General features: G+C 40.6%; 1 pseudogene; it reads left to right on the top strand.

Moving 5' to 3' along the window:
- Positions 1-92: 92 nt before the first annotated feature.
- Positions 93-828, top strand: LOC138014279 (uncharacterized; annotated as a pseudogene).
- The last annotated feature ends 11,672 nt before the right edge of the window (positions 829-12,500 follow it).

Below are 12,500 nucleotides of genomic sequence, written 5' to 3'. Positions count from 1 at the left end.
CTGCCAACACAGGTGTCGTGGTTATCCTGGTAGGGACGTTTCACCACCTGAAAACAATTCAGCACAACTTAGACCTCTGGGTGGCGTTTGGAATGAGGAGCAATTTCAAGTTGTTGGGTGTTAACGCTATCTGTGCAGGGCTCGGTGAAGCGCGGTCAACATCGCTACCAGTATTCCACAATCCGAGTGGCTGTGACACCACATCAGCTTTCTATGGTAAAGGCAAGTCGTCAGCCTGGCAAGTATGGCTGCTATACCCTTTCTAACACTAACCTTAGAATTCCTCGCCAACAACCCATTTCATGAGCTGACGCTTGACTCCGAGCACTTCAAACGCATCGAAAGGCTTACCATCATCATATTTGATAAGCTGAGTCCCTTTGAATGCATCAACAAGGCAAGGATGGAGCTCTTTTCAAGAACTCCAGAGATATGGACAAGCATCCGCCTGCAAAGGTAATGTGCTAAGTTGTGCTAGCATAAAATTATCTTTCTTGTAATTTTTTAGCCACTCTTTATGATTTTCTTTTCTCCTTTTTGCATTCGCAAAGAATGCCCTCCTGCACCATGCGAATCGATCTGTCTTCCAAGCAGCAATATGGACAACGTGCCAGCTGTCATAGCAAGCAGTTCCCTCTCCCGAACACTTTTCATGGAAAAAGGAGGATGTAAGATGGGTGCCCAAGTGGATAGACATAGCTGAAGTGTCGAAAGCCTGTCGGGAGCTTATCAGGTGTACTTGAAAGGCGCATTCCAACGTTGCTAGTTTGCGAAAGCACACCACTAGAATGCACACCACTGTGCAAATGTAGATGCATCAACACTTGACTTACATACAGCGTACAATTTAGCATCGTGTAGAAAATAGGCAAACCAAAAAAAAGCAACAACTATATGTTCAACGAATGAGTGCAGGAATACCTAAAGCAAGTCAAAGTGAGGCAACAGTTAATGTTTCTGAGCTTTGCGCAGCACTCATTGCCTCGATCGTGTAGAAACCGTATCAGACCATTATGCAAGTCACATAAGCCTAATAAATATAAACAAGGGTTTACGATGTTTATATTCTCAACCGAAGAGAGGATACTGCATCATAGGAATGTGGATCTAAATTACAAGTTGAAAAGTTCAATGATTAAACAGGAGAGCTACTTTTTTATTTACTCTTGTGACCGAGCGGGGACTGAGTACTAGTCCGTCAATGTCATCAATATTGTCAATATTGTCATCAATGTAGATGACAATATCATGATGTTAGATAAACAAAATAACACAAACAGCGGTGATAAACATTGCATTCCAACGCATTTTTATAAAACTTGACGTTTCGTATGCTAGTCAACACACATTTTCAAAAGTGACCGTTACAACTTTTGAAAACTATATATATCTCGTAAACATTAGGGGTCTGGAACCTAGACTGAGAAAAATGATCTGCAGCAGTACGTGTCTAGACATAATGAGGAGTAATAGCTAAAACAGCAATAACTTCTCACTACTACTATTGACATTAAGGGAAGGCTTTAGCTCTTGAATGAACAAAGTCTTTTTAATTTTGCAGTGAAAGTCAGTTTTTCCGGACGCCAAAATGTCAAAAAGTGATCCCATTTAATGTCGTGGCCAGTGGTTTTCACATGATCAGCAATGGCTAATGAATGGTCACTTTTAGCTAGGGCCTTCAAATGTTCTAATTTTCTGTCATGGAGTCTTCGTTTTGTTTTGCAAATGTAGAATTCATCACAGTTCCAGCAGACAGCTTTATAGACGACCTTGGACCTCTGAGATCGGTTCAAGCGATCTTTGTATGGAAAAAAGATTTGATGCGGCGTGTGTTTTGGAATATGATCTTGAGATTGACGAAAGAGTAGAAATTGTATACGCAGGATTTCAGACGTTTCGTGACTTGGTTACTGTGAAGACCTAAGTAGGGTAACACTATTAAGATATCTTTTTTGGGGACTGTAGCTTGAACAGGGTTATTTGATTTGTTTTTACTCTTGAATTCGAAGAAGACAATAAGAGCCCATTTTTAGACATCCTTCTCAAACGCTGTCCTGACAGCACTTTCTCTACATCTGTCTACCGGAAGAACACATTCACAGGCCTTTACATCACCAAGTGGGATTCATTCACACCTCGCAAGTACAAAATCAACCTCATCCGCACCAAGTGTGTTGTTATGTAGAACACTGAAACCAAATGGAAAATTCTCTGGGTTCAACAAAGACAGAGAACGAATCGAACACCTTACGTGGATCTGTGATCAACTCTGCACAGTCTTCAGGTAAAAAAAATAATTGGAAATGTGACAGCCAAGAATTATTTGAAAGAAAGCTTGTCGTGCATTTTGTGCTTCATTATTCCAGGAAAAGGTTCTTCATGTAAACGGTTTGATCCTGAAATTTAGTTTGTTGCAATATTGCGCATATTTGACACGACTGAGTTTCTTCTCTTCACGCACGTAATGAAATAGAACGGGTTTTTGCCTCTAATTAATAATAGCAAATATGTCGTTTGTTTTAAAAAATTGTTCGCTGGAAAAGGTGGCCTTTATGAATTCATCATGTTTTATGATATACGAGCTTAACTGGATAGTTTTTATGGCAATAGTAAAGCATTTTCTTGTCAAATTTAAAATGAGGTTAGCGTCTTTCTGGTGTGTTAACTTGATTAAATCGTGAGTTTGTATTTGCCGTCTGATTTCCACTCTCAAAATTACCTCCAGAACCTACCTTTTGCGTAGAATAAGCTTTTAGAATGATGTTCTTGTTTTGCATAAAGCAAGCTAACAAAATCTGTACCTTGCTGAGTTCGCATTTGTTAGCGTTAATAGTATTTTCGGTCCGATGCTTCTGTTTTATGTGGGGTATATTGTTTTGGTCTCCCATCCAGATAATAACCCCGCCGGAGAGGATTAACTTTACTCAAAGTTGTAAGATGCTTAGAGGGTACGCTTAAACTTGTGGTGAGAAGAAGTTGTGAGGGAACTTGAAAATTATCAACATGTCAGCCCAGAAGGCAATGTTTCTCGCTTCTCTTTTATTTGTTATCCTTCAGAGACTGGAATGCTGTAGTTCAATACCACACAATTCAGTGCCTTCTGATTTTCTGTAACACGTACCACAGGCAACCCAGTGTATTCTTCACGGAAGCATCTCGTTATGTCCAGACACGTACTGTTGCAGATCATTTTTCTCAGTCTAGGTTCCAGACCCGTAATGTTTATGAGATATATATATATTTTTTTTTATAGTGCAAGTAGGGGGTTCCAGTTAGCTGCAGAGTGCTCGATACGTGAAGTAGAGCGAATATAACGTTTAGAAGAAAGACAACTTCACAGCGTAGCGACTTCAAGTTTCATGTTTGGACAATCATCAGGCTACAGATCTTACATTTGCATTCTAACTCATTTAAAGACCATTCTAATACTCTAGGGGAGCGTGCTATTTTAAGTTCGTCAAAAGGTATTTGTTCTTGTGTCTACTACGGAGCGTCAGAGGGAGAATTTAAAACCCGATACAACAATCACACTAAATCCTTCAGGCATAAAAAGTACTGCAGTGAGACGGAGTTATCGAGGCATATCTGGAGTCTAAAGGACAATAACATCAATTACACGCTACGCTGGGCAATAGAGTCTTTCGCCTCACCATACAAATGTGGATCAAAGAGATGCGACCTGTGCCTTACAGAAAAGTTGTACATAATAAAAGCAGATACGCGCCACCTACTGAACAAAAGAAACGAGTTAATTTCTAAATGCAGACACAAGAACAAATACCTTTTGTCGAACTTAAAATAGCACGCTCCCCTAGAGTATTAGAATGGTCTTTAAATGAGTTAGAATGCAAATGTAAGATCTGTAGCCTGATGATTGTCCAAACATGAAACTTGAAGTCGCTACGCTGTGAAGTTGTCTTTCTTCTAAACGTTATATTTTTTTATATATATTTTTGAAAAATTGTAACGGTCACTTTTGAAAATGTGTGTTGACTAGCATACGAAACATCAAGTTTTATAAAAATGCGTTGGAATACAATGTTTATCACCGCTGTTTGTTGATGTAAGTTCAGAGAACTGTATACGCGACCTCGTGTAGGTTAAAATGATGATTTAAAGACTCAATCAAACCTTAAGTACATGTGTCACGCAATAGTACTTGCTCGACGTTCAAATCGATTAACTGAAAACAGAACAAACTAGCGCATATTGTAACTGACATCTTCCCCCTTATAAAAAAGTAAGACGCTTATACGGTACGACAAAAATGGAAAACTACTGATCATAAAAATAACTAGCTTTCGCAAAACATAAAATAAGCGAATAATGTCCAAATGTAACGCAAAATGTTTTTTTTTTAATTTTAACACACGAAGTCTGCAAATCTTGCTGGCCGCTTAATATCTCGGGGGCTTGTTCTTCGCACTACTGCGCTTGGAGCAGGGGTAGCTGCTGGGCTTATATAGCTTTCTGAAGTAGACTGTGATACAAGTTCTGGTACAGGTTTTGGTACAGGTTCTGGTCTGGCAGCAGTCGGGTTTTCCTGCGTCGGCTTGAGGTCGTGTCTATTCCTCCGAAACAATTCTCCGTCTGCTTTAACCATATACGATCTATCCGAGAGCTTCTCCACGCAGGTTCCTGCTTTCCATGGCCTTCCTCTTTGTAATGGGGCAAGTCGCACTTCCTGACCGATTTCAAGGTCTGGTAGTACCTTTACGTTCCTGTCGTGATAGATTTTGGCCATTTGGCGTTTCCGCTGTATTTGATGTTGGACTCCTTCGGGGACTTCTGGGTATAATAACTTGGTGCTAATGGGAACCAGTGTCTTGGTTCTTCGTGACATCAGCCGCTGGGCGGGGCTGGTCTGCATCCCTGTGGTTGGAGTGTTGCGGTAGTCCAGTAGACTAAGCCAAAGATCTTTATTGTCTCACTGGGCTTTCTTGAACAAGCTATTCACGACTTTTACGGCTCACTCTACCTTTCCATTGGACTTTGGATAGTACGGGGAGGAGGTCACATGCTGAAACTCCCACTGAGAGGTGAACTCCGAAAACTCTCCACTCACAAACTGCGGTCCGTTGCCGGTCACAAGAACGTCAGGGATGCCGTGACGACTGAATTGGGCTTTCAGGAATTTGATCACGGCTGATGAGTTGGTGTTCTTCAGAAGGTCGACTTCTACAAAGTCTGAATAATAGTCCACCAGGACTATGTAATCCTTGGAATGAAGTGAGAAAAGGTCTGCTCCTACCCGACTCCAAGGTCTCTCTGGGATCTTGTGTGTCTGCATAGGCTGCTGTGGGTTGGCTGTTTGGTATTCTGCGCAAACTTCACACTTGGCCATTGCTTCTTTAATTTGAGTGGTCATATCAGGCGAAAAAATTCGATCTCTAGCTTTCCTGAGGCAAGCTTCTGTTCCAAGATGACTAGAGTGTAAGCGTGCTATCATCTCAGATCTCAGGGAGTGAGGGATGATAATTCGTTGATTCTTAAAGAGGACTCCATTGTGCAGTGTCAGTTCTTCACGGAAATTCCAGTAGTCTCGAACTGTTAAAGGGACTTGGTCTTTCGTGTCAAGCCATCCAATAAGAATAGTGTTCTTCAGTGCTTGCATAACAGGATCTTGTTCGGTGGCCTTCTGTAGTCGAGACAGCCTCTCACTTGTGATCTTGACGGCTTCAAGTGGATTTATTTCTTCTAGCTCCAGCGCAAAAACTTGAAATTCATCCTTCGGCGAGTCTTCTGTCTGCTTTAGTTACGCTCTTGAGAGATGATCAGCAACGTATATTTGCGAACCTGGCTTGTATTTTGCGTTGAGGTTGTAACGTTGCAGTCGTAGCAGCATTCTCTGTAGTCCGCTTGGGGCGGTTAGCAACGACTTTTTGAAGATGGACTGCAGTGGTTTGTGGTCAGTTTCAACTGTAATAACTTCTCTTCTTGTAATGTACTGGCTGAACTTGGCTCATGCAAAGACAATTGCCAGACATTCCTTTTCAATTTGAGCGTAGCGCTGTTCTACTTGAGAGAGAGTCCGTGAGGCAAATGCCACAGGCTGCCCATTCTGAAGCAATGTTGCTCCAAGTCCTTTCTCGCTGGCATCAGACTGTATGGTTACTTCTGCCGTCATGTCGTAGTATTTAAGTACTGGATGCCTTGTAACGAGTGTCTTGATTTCCTCGAAGGCTTCATCATGCTGGTTTGACCACACGAAGCTTCTATTCTTGGTAGTCAGCTCACGTATTGGGTGTGCAATCTCTGACAGCCTTGGTAGAAACTTGGCGAGATAATTGACAAAACCAAGTAAACTGAGGGTTTCTTGCTTGCATGTTGGCTTAGGCATATTGCTGACAGCTTTTATTTTATCTGGATCTGGCTGGAGGCCTTCGCTGGTGAGGACATGGCCCATGTAACGTACTTCTGTCTTACGAAGGTTAAGCTTCTTACTGTTAAACTTTAGGTTTACTTTGCGTGCTCTTTGAAGTAGCCTTATCAGGTTGGCGTCATGGTCTGCATTGGCTTCTTCTATGGTATCACCTGACCCTGAGACCAATATGTCGTCTCGTAAGACATCTACTCCGTTTAGATCGCTGAGGTGTTCTTGTAATTTGCATTCAAATTCCTCTGGCGCTGCATTAACTCCAAATGGCATCCGAAGATATCGATATCGGCCAAAGGGTGTCCAGAATGTTGTAAGCTTGCTGCTCCTTTCGTCTAGTGTTATTTAGAAGAAACCATCTTTGGCATCAAGCGTAGTGAAAACTTTGGCTTTGCTGAGTTTTGGGAGGACCTCTTCGAATGTAGGCAACTGATATTTAGGTCTTCTTATGCCTTTATTTAAATCCTTGGGGTCCAGGCAGATTCTAATCTTCCCTGGCTTGGCGACGACCACCATGCTGCTGATCCAATCGCTAGGTTCAGTCTCTTTTACTAGGATGTTTTTCTTTCAAGCTCTTCTAACTTGGCTTGACTTCTTTGTGAAGTGTGACTGCAATGCGTCGGAGTGCGTGATGTACTAGCGTGACTTCCGGGTCGACTGTAAAACTCGCTTTTCCGATATTTCCAAGACCTTCAAAATTGAAGAATTTTTTCTTTCGAGAGAAGTGGCTTGACTTCACTCATGCTGTTAACTTGTGGTGTTGATTCACAATTTATTTTGAGTAATCCTAGGTTTTCGCATGTTTCGGCAAACAATAACGGCTTGCTTTTCCCTACGACGACTTAAAACTTCAGGAAATGCTGTTCTTGGCCTTCTCTGTTGATATTTAGTGTCACTTCTCCCAATGGTTTCATGACATTCCCATTGAATAGTCCTAGCTTCACTTTGGTGTTTTTGATAGCCGGATATGCGGTTTGACAGATTACTGACAGATCACGATGTGTTAGCACGTTGTCGCTCCAGTGTCCAACTGACAATCTAATTTTGTCTTGTAGCCCGCATCAGGATCGCAGAATTCAAGCGTTGTTAGAATACGTGCTCCAATATCATGACTTAACTAGCCAACGTAACCACATATATAACCGCAACACTTTTAGTAGTTTAATCATGTGTTATCTATACGTTAGTGGAAAACCGCTCAGGAAATCACCGTAGTTTGTATAATGGTATTTTGCCAAATACGTGAACTTTGATTGAAACTGTATATAGATCACACGCCTTTATTTGATCATATTAAAGAAAGCATTATATTCAATAAAAATCAGTTGTTACTCCTACTTGTGTGAGATGCGTATGTCCTTACTGTGAACATGACGACATCAGTAAACCTAACAAGCGTGGTGTGGAGCTGTTTCCCTCTTGTTTGTACTGAAGAAACTTCTTCTACTTTGTAGAAAAATTCGTCGGTGTCAGTGTCTGTTTCTTGTTCCTCATCCGGTAACTCTGTTAATCGTTTGATCGGACGTTTATGGGATGACTTGCATACCGACGCGAAATGATTAGTTCTTGCACGATTTAAATTCGTGCCCAAATGCTGGGCAGCTTTCCAGTGAATGCGTTTGTTTTCCCCCACAACGGTAGCATTGATAGCTCTTTGGTTTAGGATGCGCTTCGCCACGTTTCCTTTGGTCTGGTGATGCGTCCCGTGTTTTCTTTTTTCCACTGAAGTTCCTTTGTTGCCTTGAAGGCTAGAAATAGCACGAACATCTTCTGTTTTATGATAAAAGGTGTTTATAAAAACGTTGAAACTGATCTAGATAACAATTATTAAAAACTGAATTTTCGACTGCAACTGCGGTCTTCATCAGAGTGACTAAAATATGCTGTTCGAGAGTAATATGCTAAAACTAAAATAAAGCTGACTCGTCTATATCTTGTTGTTCTTCCGTAGTGAGTTTAAGGTTTAGAAAGATCTGTAAACATTCCTTGCCCATAGCGGAGCGAAAAGTGGCGAGCCGAACCTTTTGTTCTTGTTTGTCGAGACCCGTGGCGACTTCGTAGTCTGACCATTGTTGCTTGAAAAACTCCCAGTTGTTTACTAAGTCTCCCTTGACCGTCATTGGGGAGGGAATGGGAAATTGTCATGTGAATGAGATCGATCGCGGGGCGCTGCACGCTGACGCGCTTTCTTCTGGCGGTGGCATATCTTGTTTTGAAGTGTCGTATTTTCGATGAGCTTTGCTACTGATGAGGTTATACGCTGTATAAAGGCGTTTGTTTTGTTTTGGTTTTTTCTTGCTGTGGATTTTCTTGTTTAAACTTCTGACACCACGATGTAAGTTCGGAGCACTGTATTCGCGACCTCGTGTAGGTGAAAAAGGATGATTTAATAAGACTCGATTAATTGAAAACAGAACAAACTAGCGCATATTGTAACATTTGTGTTATTTAAGAACAAGAGTTTATTAGACAAACAATTTAACCCGTTGGCCTATTTGCTTCGTGTTCCAAATTTGATAAAGCATGACAACATGTCATGTGTATGCTTCGGTGAAGCATACACTGGCTTGCTTGTGGTTCGTGTTATTAGACGTTTATTAGAGTTTATTAGATAAACAATTTAACCCGTTGGCCTATTTGCTTCGTGTTCCAAATTTGATAAAGCATGACAACATGTCATGTGTATGCTTCGGTGAAGCATACACTGGCTTGCTTGTGGTTCGTGTTACAGAAAATCAGAAGGCACTGAATTGTGTGGTATTGAAATACAGCATTCCAGTCTCTGAAGAATAACAAATAAAAGAGAAGCGAGAAACATTGGCTTCTGGGCTGACATGTTGATAATTTTCAAGTTCCCTCAAAACTTCTTTTCACCGCAAGTGTGCCCTCTGAGCATCTGACAGTTTTGTCCCTGAAGTTGTCCCTGAAGTTATCCCTGTCCGGCGGGGTTAGTGTCGGGATGGGAGACCAAAACAATAAATCCTTCATAAAACAGAAGCATCTGACCGAAAACACTATTAACGCTAACAAATGCGAACTCAGCAAGGTACAGATTTTGTTAGCTTGCTTTATGCAAAACAAATATTGATGCAAAAGCAAATAAATATAGATTACTTCATGGTAGGTGAGTGTGTACGATTTTTATTCACGAGTTGTGAAGGATCGCGTAAACGAACGAGTGAGCGAAGCGAACAAGTGAGTTTAACGATCCTTCACAACGAGTGAGTAATAAAAATCGTACAAACGAGCCAATCATGAAGTAATTTGTTTATTATATAAGTACAGAGATCATAAAGTTAACGAGGTAAGTGTTAATGGTGAGGCTATCAAACCACCGATCGTGAACAAAAGCCCCAATCAAATAGCAAAACATTTTTGAAATAAAAGAAATCTTCACCTACCATACCTCGCTTGAGCACTTTTAAAACTTTTTAAAGATCTTCTGAAGTATTTTTGTGGAGAAAACTAAGCAATAAAAGATCACAAACTTTGAAAACCATACACAAGTCGGCCGCCATGTTTACAAATTTTACTGCCGTTGTCGGTGCACAGGCCACCCGCGCCAAAGTTCAACATCATATTAGCCAATCAAAAGGCTGATACGACAATTTTTCACTAGTGGAAAATAACGATATAGCCAATCAGAGCGTCGATCCGTCGTTTTTCACTAAGTGAAAAAAATCGTATGACCAATCAGCTGGCTTCTCTAGCGTGCAGACTATTTTCATCTCGATCCTTTTTGGTGCGTAAATCTCGGTACGTATATAATAAAAAAAGTTACGATCAACGACAAACATTTTGGGAGATTTTTGCTACGTTCAAATAAATCGCAAAATCGAAAGTGACATGGCCGGAATTCAGCGGGCGTCGTGATTAAGTTACCGCGGCATGTTTACTCGCCAAACAGTGAAGCATCTGTGTTAAATGATGGCAAGATACCGGGTTTTTGTAAGTTTCTTTTTCAGTCAAGTGTTGTAAAGTTTGACAATGAAATGAGCGAAGTCAAAACAAAGATTACAATCGCCCAACTCTTGTTTATGCAAAGTCAAAATTTACTCTCTAAGACGCGTACGACGTTATTTATCACCAGGTAATTCCATCATTTTGGAAATGGCAGCTACTTATTATTCATCTGCGTCACAATTTTTCACTGATTTTGGGGCTCATTTTGTTGAAACTCAAGCACTCTTCCAACATGCCTGTGAACCCTTCTTGCTTACAGAGCAATACTAAAAAACTTCTCCCATATATCACATTTCAACCTTAAGCTCGAAAATTCAATACACAACATGATATTATAATTCACAAAGGCAGAAAATACCACAGAATCCTTTTCCAGCGAAAAATTTATTGAAACGAGATGCTTCTGTGAAGCATACACTGGGTTGCCTGTGGTACGTGCTACAGAAAATCAGAAGGCACTGAATTGTGTGGTATTGAAATACAGCATTCCAGTCTCTGAAGAATAACAAATAAAAGAGAAGCGAGAAACATTGGCATCTGGGCTGACATGTTGATAATTTTCAAGTTCCCTCACAACTTCTTTTTACCACAAGTGTGCCCTCTGAGCATCTGAAGGCTTTCTAATACTAAAGCTCACTGAAGTTAAGCCCTGCCGGGCGGGGTTAGTGTTTGGATGGGAGACCGAAACAATGTACCCCTCTTAAAACAGAAGCATCGGACCGAAAATACTATTAACTCTAACAAATGCGAACTCAGCAAGGTACAGATCTTGTTAGCTTGCTTTATGCAAAACAAATATTGATGAAAAAGCAAATAACTATTGATACACAGTTTTCAGAAAGAGCAGAAGGAAGTTTCCCGGACGGTCGATCGAGAATAAAATATTTACGACATCAAAACAACATTAATTTTGAACCGTGAATATAGAATATAAAAAGTTACGATCAGCGACAAACATTTTGGGAGATTTTTGCTACGTTCAAGTAAATTGCAAAATCGAAAAGTGACATGGCCGGAATTCAGCGGGCGCCGTGATTACGTTACCGCTGCATGTTTACCCGTCAAACAGTGAAGCATCTGTGTCAAATGATGGCAAGATACCGGGTTTTAAAAAAGTTTCTTTTTCTGTCAAGTGTTATAAAGTTTGACAATGAAATGAGCGAAGTCAAAACAAAGATCACAATCGCCCAACTCTTGTTTATGCAAAGTCAAAATTTACTCTCCAAGACGCGTACGACGTTATTATCACCAGGTAATTCCATCATTTTGGAAATAGCAGCTACTTTATTATTCATCTGCGTCACAAGTTTTCACTGATTTTGGGGCTCATTTTGTTGAAACTCGAGCACGCTTTCAACAGGCCTGTGAACCCTTCCCGCTTACAGAGCAAAACTAAAAAACTTCTCGCATATCACATTTCAACCTTAAGCTCGAAAATTCAATACACAACATGATATTATAATTCACAAAGGCAGAAAATACCACAGAATCCTTTTCCAGCGAAAGTTTTATTGAAACAAACAACATATTTGCTCTTAGAGGCGAAAACCTCTTCCTATTTCATTGCGTGCGTGAAGACAACAAACTCAATTGTGTCAAATTACCTTGTACTTCAGGTAAATACTGCTCACTTTGATTTCGTCTCGACGGGCGATAGATTGTTGTCGAAGTCCAGTACTCGTCGCTTTTGAGATTTATGCCTAGTTTATCCAACTGACTTTCCATTATTGAGCTCCATAAGGGTATATTTTGTTTAAGGATCCACTAAAACGCCATTCGCGTTGCATGACTTTCGACGCCATTGCAGGCTAAGTTAATGATTCTACTGTGTCCACCAGAGAAATCTACGCAGTTCCACTACCCTCTCGATCCTACGAAAATACGCGCAGAAGGCTCTATCCACAAAGACACCACTTACCAGGGGAGTGACAGGCAAGACTTTTACCGACACGGAAAAAAAAAAAAAAAAAAAAGAAAAAAAATAAAAAAAATAAAAAAAAGAAAACAAACAAACTAAACGCAGACCTCGACTGGGTTTGCCTTATAAGGCAACCCAGTAACAAACAACATATTTGCTCTTAGAGGCGAAAACCTCTTCCTATTTCATTGCGTACGTGAAGACAAGAAACTCAATCGTGTCAAATTACCATGTTACTTCTGG

This window comes from Montipora capricornis, chromosome 8 (genome assembly GCF_036669925.1).
Source record: "Montipora capricornis isolate CH-2021 chromosome 8, ASM3666992v2, whole genome shotgun sequence".
Lineage (NCBI taxonomy): Eukaryota > Metazoa > Cnidaria > Anthozoa > Scleractinia > Acroporidae > Montipora > Montipora capricornis.
The sequence above is the reverse complement of the archived record's forward strand: the minus strand, read 5'-3'. Positions and strand labels throughout refer to the sequence as shown.